Raw genomic sequence first — 10,376 nt, forward strand, 5'->3', positions numbered from 1 at the left:
AGAGGGAGAGGAGGAAGCAGGCTCCCTGCTGAGCAGAGAGCCCAATGCGGGACTCAATCCCAGGACCCCTAGATCATGACCTGAGCCGAAGGCAGAGGCTTAACCCACTGAGCCACCCAGGTGCCTCCTCTGCCCATTTCTTGATCGGATTATTTGTTCTTTTGGTGTTGAGTTTGCTAAGCTCTTTATAGATTTTGGATACTAGCCCTTTATCTGATATGTTGTTTGCAAATATCTTCTGCTATTCTGTCATTTGTCTTTTGGTTTTGTTAACTGAGGAAAACAGATTCTTATTGAACTTACACAAATATATATATTAACATGAAAATATAAGAATATTCACTGAGGAGCGCCTGGGTGGCTCAGCGGGTTAAAGCCTCTGCCTTCGGCTCAGGTCATGATCCCAGGGTCCTGGGATCAAGCCCCACATCGGGCTCTCTGCTCAGAGGGTAGCCTGCTTCCCTCTCTCTCTCTGCCTGCCGCTCTGCCTGCTTGTGATCTCTGTCAAATAGATAAATAAAATCTTAAAAAAAAAAAAAAAAAGAATATTCACTGCATTGGGGTGCATGGGTGTCTCAGTGAATTAAGCATGTCCCTTCAGGTCAGGTCATGGTCCCAGGGTCCTGGGATCTAGCCTGGCATCAGTTCTCTGTTCACTGGTGAGCCTGCTTCTCCTGCTCCCAGCTTGTGCCCTCTCTCACTATTGCTCTTTCTCAAATAAATAAATAAAATTTTATTTAAAAAAAAGTAACTTACTGAATTTCTGAAGTTTGGCAGGATCAGGTAGGGAGAAAAAGATAAATGCTTCAGTTTGTTCACAAAAGTATATTTTAACAAATTGTTGTAAGTCAGCTTAAGAGAAGAAGTTTCCTTAAATTTGGAGAAATAAAACATTTTAAAGAGTCAGCAATGTTTCAAACAAAAAAGTCATGAGAATTCTAATTATTCTCCTCAGTTCATTTGGTCCTGTTTACTGATTTTTGTTCGGCTTGAATCCAGTTTTTACTAGTTCAGAAATTCTTATCTAGTTCAGTTTTATACTTTATTAGAAACTTGTACTCAGAGTTTTTTCTGAATCTCACTGAAGATGACACTAGCATCAGAGTAAAACAGTAGCTGTCAAAGAGCTGATTAAAGTTCACTACAATGCAGTTGATGAGGAAATTTTGTTATATGTGACACACAATGGTTGAAGATAATAATAGACCAGGACATCAGATCTAGGCATTTTATATAATTTTTAGAACACTTACTTTAATAACATATCTACATAAATATAATCTAACAGGGTTCAGTACTACCTATTTGACAGTGCTTCTCATGTAACCAATGTAGCAACTAAGTGTAATTAGTTTAATTTCTCATAGAATCTGAAATGTTCCAGGAGCTCTAGGGAGCAACTAAGTTAGATTGTACTCAAAAGATGACAGAGTATGGGAAGATGGCAGAGTAGAACACTAGGTTTGTCTCATCCCACAAATACAACTAGGTAACTGTCAAATCATCTGGAATGCTCCAGAAATTGACCTGAAGTTTGGAAGAACAAACCCTACAACTAAAGGTAGAGATGAGGCCACATTGAGGAATGTAGGAAGTGTGGAGGTGTGGCTTGGAAGAGAAACAGATCGTGGCTGATGCGGTGGGGAGAGAGCCACACAGGGGAGCACATGCAGAAAACAATTCCCCATAGCATTTGGGTTGGAAAGTGAGAGGGGCTGAATTTCATGACTCCTGGCAACTAGCAGGACTTCAAGCCTAGTGTCTTAAAAGGTCAGCGTGCTTGGCTGGGATAGAGCCCAGAGCACATTGTCTCTTCTCAGAGAGAAGGCAGGCAGACACACGGTGCAGAAACAGCGATCTGATGAACACCTAAGGCACCCAGCAGGGAGGTTATTTGCTCATCTTGGAGTGTGTCCAAGAGAGGCAGCGTTCATGGAGAGACCCCTCCAGGAACACAGGAAATGGCCCTGACCAGGGCCCTCAGCACAGGGCTTCCTGCAGGAACCAGTACTGCAGCCACACTCACTACCCAACTTGCTTATACCAAGCCCCACCCCCCTGAGCTCCAGTGGAACCACACTCACCATTCACACTTCCCTCAGTCCCAGCACTGAAGGCTCCTTGCCCCCAGAAGGGAGGGAGCCCAACCGCCGCCCCACCCCCAGCCAGAATCATCTCTCTCAACCTTGGGATTTTGTAGAGCCTCAGTTCTGGCAATGGTGGTGAAAGGTCTCATTTTGCAAACAGACCAGAGCACACCTAGTTAAAATGTGCCGTATTCAGGCCAGGGACCAAACTCTGCCCACAACAGGCAAAGAGAGCCTGTGTAGATGACCGGCCTGAAGGGTAAAGTGGCCAGGACACAACAGTACAGCCTCCACAGCACACACTGGAGTACCAGGCCCTGGGGCAGAGGGGACACCGCATGGCAGGGCACTATAGCACCTCTTCTTCATAAGGCAGTTACCCTTAAGAACAGGAGACGTAGCTGACTTTCCTAGCACACACAGACAGGCACAGAGACTTTGACAAAATGAGAAGACAAAGAGATTTACCCAAATGAAAGAACAGGATGAGGCCACGGCCAGAGATCTAAGCAAAACAGATATAACTAACGTGCATGATGGAGAATTTAAAGTAATGATCATAAGGATAATCACTGGGCTTGGGGAAAGAGTGGAAGACGTGAATGTGAACCTTAACACAAAGATAAGGAATAACATAGCAGAGATAAAAGGTATAAAAAAACCAAAATGAAAAATACGTTTGATGGAATGAATAGCAAGATGGAAGAAGCAGATGAATGAATTAGTGACCTAGAAGACAGTAATGGAAAGTAATTAAACTGAACAAAAGAGAGAAAAGATTTATGCAAAAGGAGAATAGACTTAGGGACCTCAATGACTCCATCAAGTATAATAACATTCATATTATAGGAGTCCCAGAAGAGGAGAGAGAAAATGGGGCAAAAAAATTTATTTGAAATAATAGCTGAGAACTTCCCCAGTCTGGAGAAGGAAACAGACATCCAGATCTAAAAGGCACAGAGAACTCCCATCAAGTCAACAAAAGCAGACCAACACCAAGACATTGTAATTGAATTGGCAAAATAGTGATAAAAAATTTTAAAACAAGAAAGACAAATGAAGACAGTAACTTACAAGGGAAAACCAGTATCTCTGATGAACATAGACGCAAAGATCCTCAACAAAATACTAGCAAACAGAATCCAACAAGACATTAAAAATATCGTGTGAGATTTGTTCCTGGGATGCAAGTGAGATTTATTCCTGGGATGCAAGGGTGATTCTGTAATCACAAATCAATCAACATGATATATCACATCCATAAGAAAAAGAGTAAGAACCATATTATCATTCAAATAGATGCAGAAAAAGCAATTTACAAAATACAACGTCCGTTCATGGTAGAAAACCCTCAAAAAAGTAGGTTTAGAGGGAACATGCCTCAATATAATAAAGGCCATCTATAAAAAAAAATCCATAGTTAACATCACTCTTAATGGAAAAAAACTGAGGACTCTTTCCCTAAGGGCAGGAACAAGACAAGGATGTCCATTCTCACCATTTTTATTCAACACAGCACTGGAAGTCCTAGCCACAGCAGTCAGACAACAAAAAGAAATAAAAGAGGGGCGCCTGGGTGGCTCAGTGGGTTGAAACCTCTGCCTTTGGCTCAGGTTGTGGTCCCAGGGTCCTGGGATCGAGCCCCACATTGGGCTCTCTGCTCAGTGGGGAGCCTGCTTCCCCCTCTCTGTCTCTACCTGCCTCTCTGCCTACTTGTGATCTCTTTCTCTCTGTCAAATAAATTAATTAATTTAAAAAAAAAAGAAATAAAAGAAATCCGAATCAGTAAGGAAGAAGTAAAACTTCCATTATTTGCAGATGATATGATACTATATATAGAAAACCAGAAAGATTCCAACGAAAAAAACTGCTAGAACTGATAAATTCAGTAAAGTTGCAGAATACAAAATCAGTGTACAGAAATCCATTGCATTTCTATCTACCAATAATGAAGTAGCAGAAAGAGAAATTAAGAAAACAACCCCATTTACAATTGCACCAAAAATAAGATACTTAGTAATAAACCTAACCAAAGAGGTGAAAGATGTGTTTTTGTTTTTTGGTTTTTTAAGGATTTTATTTATTTATTTATTCATGAGAGACAGAGAGGGAGAATCAGGCTCCCTGAGGAACAAGATGCCCAATGCAGGGCTCCATCCCAAGACCCTGGGATCATGACCTCAGATGAAGGCAGAAGCCTAAGGACTGAGTCACCCAGGGGCCTGAAAGACCTGTTTTAATTACATTTATTGGAATTCTTAACCATTAGACACCTAATTTTTAATGAAAGCTCAGTAGTAAGCAATTGTGAACTCTGTTATACGAGTATTCTTTCAATTGGCAAATTTATGAATACATTTTATAATTTCTAGAAATGTGTTTTTTCATAGCACAGTCTTTCAATAAAGCAAGAACCAAGTTTATCTTCAGTCTTTCTGTAACAAGACAAAGGTAGATAAACCTATGTTCAGTGCTTACTGTTTCATTATTTTATCTTATTTGGAAATGATCTATATATTCAGTAAATTTAACTTATCATTTAATGTAGTAAAACTTTAAAGTTTCAGGCTGCCAAATATTTTGAAGCTGTTTTAAGGTTTACCTATGAACCTTTAAATCTTATTTACATCTATTTAATTTACTTGTTCTTAACAATTTGTTTAAATTACCCACTAAACTTTGAGGCGTTACACAAAGTCAACTATTATTCTAATAGTCTATTATTAGTCAACTATTATTCTATATCTATTATTAGTCAACTATTATTCTAATAGTCTAATTCTAATAGTCTATTATTATTGTTTTTTTTTATGATAAATGTTGCAACAGAGATAAAGCGAACTTATATGATTTCTAGCAAATACAGGTAGAATAAATTTTTCAGTAAGTTTTTTATTTTAATTCAAGTATAGTGAACAGAGTGTGACATTAATTTCAGGTGTACAATAAATGCAGTGATTCAGCACCTCTATACATTACTCAGTGCTCCTCATGGTGAGTGCACTCTTAATTCCCCATCACCTATTTTACTCATCCCTCCTTCTACCTCAATATTAAACGCTGGTAACTCTAAAGACATGTTATTTTAATTAAACCAACAATCTCAAATTAGCTTTAATAGTGAATATTTTCCCAGATCACGTGAACTTGAAAAACATTTGGGTTAGTTTCTGTCTTTTTGAATTTTTGGAATGCCCAATCCTTAGAAACACTTGCCTTCAATCTTACTGAGTAGAACTCTTTTAGCAGTACCATTTGGAGATAGAGGAAATAACCCCCTTTTATATGGCCACACACACAGACACAGTGCAAACAGTCTTACAGCGTTTGTGCTTACAAATACTTGTGGAAAGGAAATTAAAGGCCCGATTTCCAAATACCTCCTTTTTTTCTTATGAAAAACTTCTTCCTGGGCTCTCTGCTCAGCAGGGAGCCTGCTTTCCCCCCTCTCTCTCTGCCTGCCTCTCTGCCTACTTGTGATCTCTGTCTGTCAAATAAATAAATAAGATCTTTAAAAAAAATTTTTTTTTCCTTCTTCAAGTTTATATTAAAAAAAAAGTTCTTAGATCCTAGAGAAGATGACAGAAAATTTGCATCACAAAGGCACAAAGAAAGTGCCCAAGTTTTCTCCAAGGTGGAGATCTGGAACATTGTCTGTCTTGTTATCAGAGGCATGAGTCTGCGCACAAGAGCCTTTCTAGCAGCTTATGTTTCCTTTTTCCTGCCTTCATTCTCCGGTGATTGTGCGCGGTGTTTATATTTTAAAGACATAAGATTTATAATTTTTTTTTAAAGATTTTATTTATTTATTTGACAGAGAGAGAGATCACAAGTAGGCAGGGAGGCAGACAGAGTGAGGAGGAAGCAGGCTTTCCGTGGAGCAGAGAGCCCAATGTGGGGCTTGATCCCAGGACCCTGGGATCATGACCTGAGCCGAAGGCAGAGGCTTTAACCCACTGAGCCACCCAGGCGCCCCAAGATTTATAATTTTAATGGACAGAGAAAGAATGCAAAAACTATCCCCCCACCAAGTGTTTGAGGGTAATTACTATTTAAATGTATGTCTTCTTCTCAAACATAGGACAGTTCTGTTCCGATATCCTGATCTGTTATAATGTCTACAAACATTTTAAGAAGAATAAGCGAGATTTGGGTATGATTAAGATAGGTGGGCTTGCTTCTAGCACTGCATTTCTGGTTTTGTAGATACTTGTAAGACAAAGAATGGTTTTTGATTCCCCCAAAGAACTAGATTACAGCCTGATTATCAAGCGACTATTTCGCTTTTTAAACTAAATTTGCTTCTTTCTATCAGGGAAATTTTTAACAAAAATGGGAATCAAAAAAATTTATGTCTTTGTAAAGTCTGTATAAGGCATTTTAATGAAAGCATTCTTTCTGGGTACACAGTTAAACAGTGGCTTTTATTAGCTCCTGACTATTGGGCTTTCAGAGATCACTGGTAGGAGGGGTTAGGAGAAATTTTGGTCCTATTTCTGTGAAGGGGGGCTATGAATAGTAATTAATCTTTTAATTCCTCTCTAAATTTGGTAGCATCTTCTAAAAGTAGAGGCAAAAGAACTTTTACAATTTAAATTTAAATTTAAATTTTACAATTGAAAACTCTGCTGCTGTCCAGGGACATGAATTCTTCTGCAGTGCGGGGTGGGGTGGGAGGGTGGGGGGGTGGGGGTGGGCGGGGGAAGCGGAGCCGGGCAGGGGGAGGGGGTGTCCTAGGATACACCTGCAAAGTACAGGGCACAGCAGTGCCTGAAGCTTGCAAAACCGGATTACTGATCCCTGAGAGGTAGAAGCAAAATAAACTATATTGCCAGTTTTACGTGCTTTTGTTCATTTCATTTCCTGGCTTTCAGCATTTATATGATCAACCTGTATACTTTGAACCTAGAGATTAGGCATGAGTGCTCTAAGTCTTGTAAGGAAAGGGAAAACAGGCAGATGAGGCCAGGTTTTAAGGAGAATTTACATTGGTTGTGGACATTTATTTTTAAGTCTTAAGTCTAATTTTTGTTCTTTCATCTTATCAAGGGAGTCCCTAAGGCTAACTGTTATAGTGATAGGACAATTGAGAGCTCTTTATAAAGAATCTTTTTCTTTTAAATGTCGCCAATTTAAAGGATGCATCATCTGGTCATTGAGGAGTAGCATCTATTAAGGGCAACTTAATGGCTTAGCCAAAGATGCAAGTGGCCTTTAGAGGAGGCATAGATAACTCCTGGTTAGAAGGTGGAGGAGGATCAATAATGTATAAACACTTTAAGACTGAAAAATGAAGCAAGCCACTCTATACCCAGTTGTATTCAGAGTGACTTACTGACGGGCTGGTGAGGGGTTGTCAGGCAGGCAGATGATCTAGGCAGTGCGCAGGCACTCTCCACCCCCATCTTCTGCCCCTCCTGGGCCTTAATCCTCCGATTTCGTAGAGCAAGGGGCAAGACGGTGAGGTCATAGGGCACTTACCTAATGTGGCACTATCTGTGACCAGACACTGTCTACTAGGTAGCCACAGTGGGGCCTTCTGTGCACCATTTTAGGGAAGATCAGAAGAAACCGTCCTGCATTCGGTTCAGGGCATACATTAACGTCTACAAGGCCTGGAACCTGTGGCCCCAAGGGAGGTCACTGTGTGTCTGTGAACAAGATGGAGGGCCAAAGGTGGGGCCATTGTTGCCAGCATTCCTGCAACTCCCAAAATGAGTCTAAGAAAGCAGAGGGCTTTGTTGCATAGGTGGTGAGAGTGGTATGGTGCAAATGCTATTTCTGGTCAGTCACGAAAACATGGTACACCGCCAGTCAGAGACCTGCTCCTCTGTGAGACTGGGCAGCTGCTACTGGCATGGCACTGTCCAGCACTACCAGATGATGAAGGTTGATTGGACAAGGCTTCCTGTGGGCTAGAGCCTCTCAAGACAAACACTGCTGAGAGCTGGCTTGGCTGGACAGAGAGAGAAAGAGAGAGAGTTGAATTCCCAGTGTGTTTGGCCACCAGGGTGGACCCCGGTGAGTGCACCCTCTGAATGGTGGAGACTGAAGACAACGTTCTCACGGGTCACAAAGCCAAGTTCTTAGGACATAGTGGAAAACTTCATCTGCTTCCTCTTTTGCTAAGTCTTATGTCTCTTGGAGCCAGGTTAATACCTAGGAGGGGTGTGCTACAGGGTTGGGGATTATATGTTGTTTTATAGTATACTTCATTGTGCAGAAGTTTTCTCGAGGTTGGTGGGTGAACTTGTGTCAATCTAACTTAATTCCGTGACCAACTTAACCTAACATGGAAGTCTTCCTGAGGTGGCAAGTGCTCTAACTGCTTTTAAGCGCTCAACCTGGGCCCACTAATTTTGTGGCTTTGGCTTCTAAGATGTCCCTGAGCAACAGCCTTTAATTCACAACAAAGTTTGTGTAAACAGAGACAGTCTGACGAGAACCAGGAGCTCATCAGCCTGTGAGACCAGTTCAGACAGCAGGCTGTAGTGCCTATGCCTGTGTTCTGCCCTATGGAAATTCCTTTTTATGAAACATGACACAAAACACAGAAGAAAACAAAAGACCACCTCTTGGATGAAATGGATCAGTAACCAAGATTAATCTACCAAATTTAACCAAATAGTTGCTACGCCCAAGGAACTAGTTCAACAAATACTTTTTTTCTGCTAATATAAATTTAGAAAGAGAGGAAAAGGAATCTCCTCATTCTCACTCCATCAGACTGTGCAGATATTGATTCGAGGAGACTGACATGGCAAGAAATATTACCTTCTGCCTGCTATATGTCAGATTTCCCAAAGATCTCTCGGCTGCAACATCGTCAGGGTGAGTGGTGTCCAGTGAGTTCAAGTATTCTGCTGACTATAGCGACTGTTGGGGAGGAAGAATTATTCTGCCCTTCGAGATCCTTCTTGCTGGACTAAGAATCACACTGACAGGACACAGATGAACAGGCGAAAATCAAATTTAATAATGTACAGGGAATCCACAGACATGAACTTCCGAGACAATGAGGCGACAGGAGGCTTGTATTGAGCTAAGAAGAGCAGTCGGAAGATACAAAGGGGAGGACGAGCATTATCAAGAAGGTGAAAGGAGATTTTTGGAAAACAAACGTTGCCCTGTTATGCATATAAGTCTCTTAGGTAAAGAAGAATCTCTATTAATCGCTTTCTTTCTGGTCCAAGCTGGCAGTTGAAGGCAAGGTAAAGAGCTTTTCCTGAATCTGCTAGGTTTTGCTCACTTTTAACTCAGAATTAGATTTATGCCAAAGTGGCCCATCTTGCGGCAGACTGCCCTTGGCCCCTACACCTCCAGCTTTGTTCCTCCCTCTCAAGATTGTTTCTGGCTGCTCCGAATCCCTTGTATTTCCATATGAGTTTTAGAATCACCTTGTCAGTTTCTTCAAAGCGGCAGCTGGGTTGTGATGTGGAATGTTTTGAATCCCTGGATCTATTTGGGGAGTAGTGTCATCTTAACAATATTAAGTCTTCCAATTCATGAACAAGGCCTGCCTTTCCATTTATTTAGGTCTCCATTAAATTTCCTTCAATGATGTTACGTGTTTTTCAGTGTGCAAGCCTTGCATTTCTTTTGTTAAATGTATTCCCAAGGGTTTTTTAAGTTTTGATCTACATAAATAAAATTCTTAATTTCATTTTTGGATTGTACATTGCTAGTGTATAGAAATACAATTGAGTTTTGTATATTGATCATGTATTCTGCTGCCTTGATGAGCTCTAATAGTTCTAATAGGTTTTTTTAATGTGGATTTCTTAGGATTTTCTATATACAAGGTTTCTATTTTCTCTTTCGATTTCTGTTTTCCTTGTTTTTATGTTGTTTTCCTTGTTTTCTGTTGACCTTGTTTTTATACAAGGTCATTTGCTAATAGAGATAGTGCGGATACCTTTTATTTATTTCCCTTGCCTAACTAACTGCCTTGGCAAGGACCTCTAGTACGAGGTGGACCAGGAGTGGGAAGAGCAGACATCCTTGTATTGTTCCAAGAGAAACTGTTCAGTCTTTCACCATTTGATATAGTTTAACTTTCATTTTTTGGTAAATGCCCTTCATTAGCATGAAGAAATATTCTTCTGTTCCTAGTTTGTTGAGTGTTTTTATCATAAAGTGGTGGATTTTGTCAAATGCTTCATCTCTATTGAGATGATCATGTGGTTGTCTCTCAGTCTATTAATATAGCCCATTAAACTGGTTTTCACATGTTAGACCAAGCTTTCGCTATGATAGATTAGGCTTTTAATATGTTGCTGGATTTAGTTT

Source organism: Mustela nivalis, assembly GCF_964662115.1.
Source record: "Mustela nivalis genome assembly, chromosome: X".
NCBI classification, from domain to species: Eukaryota; Metazoa; Chordata; class Mammalia; order Carnivora; family Mustelidae; genus Mustela; species Mustela nivalis.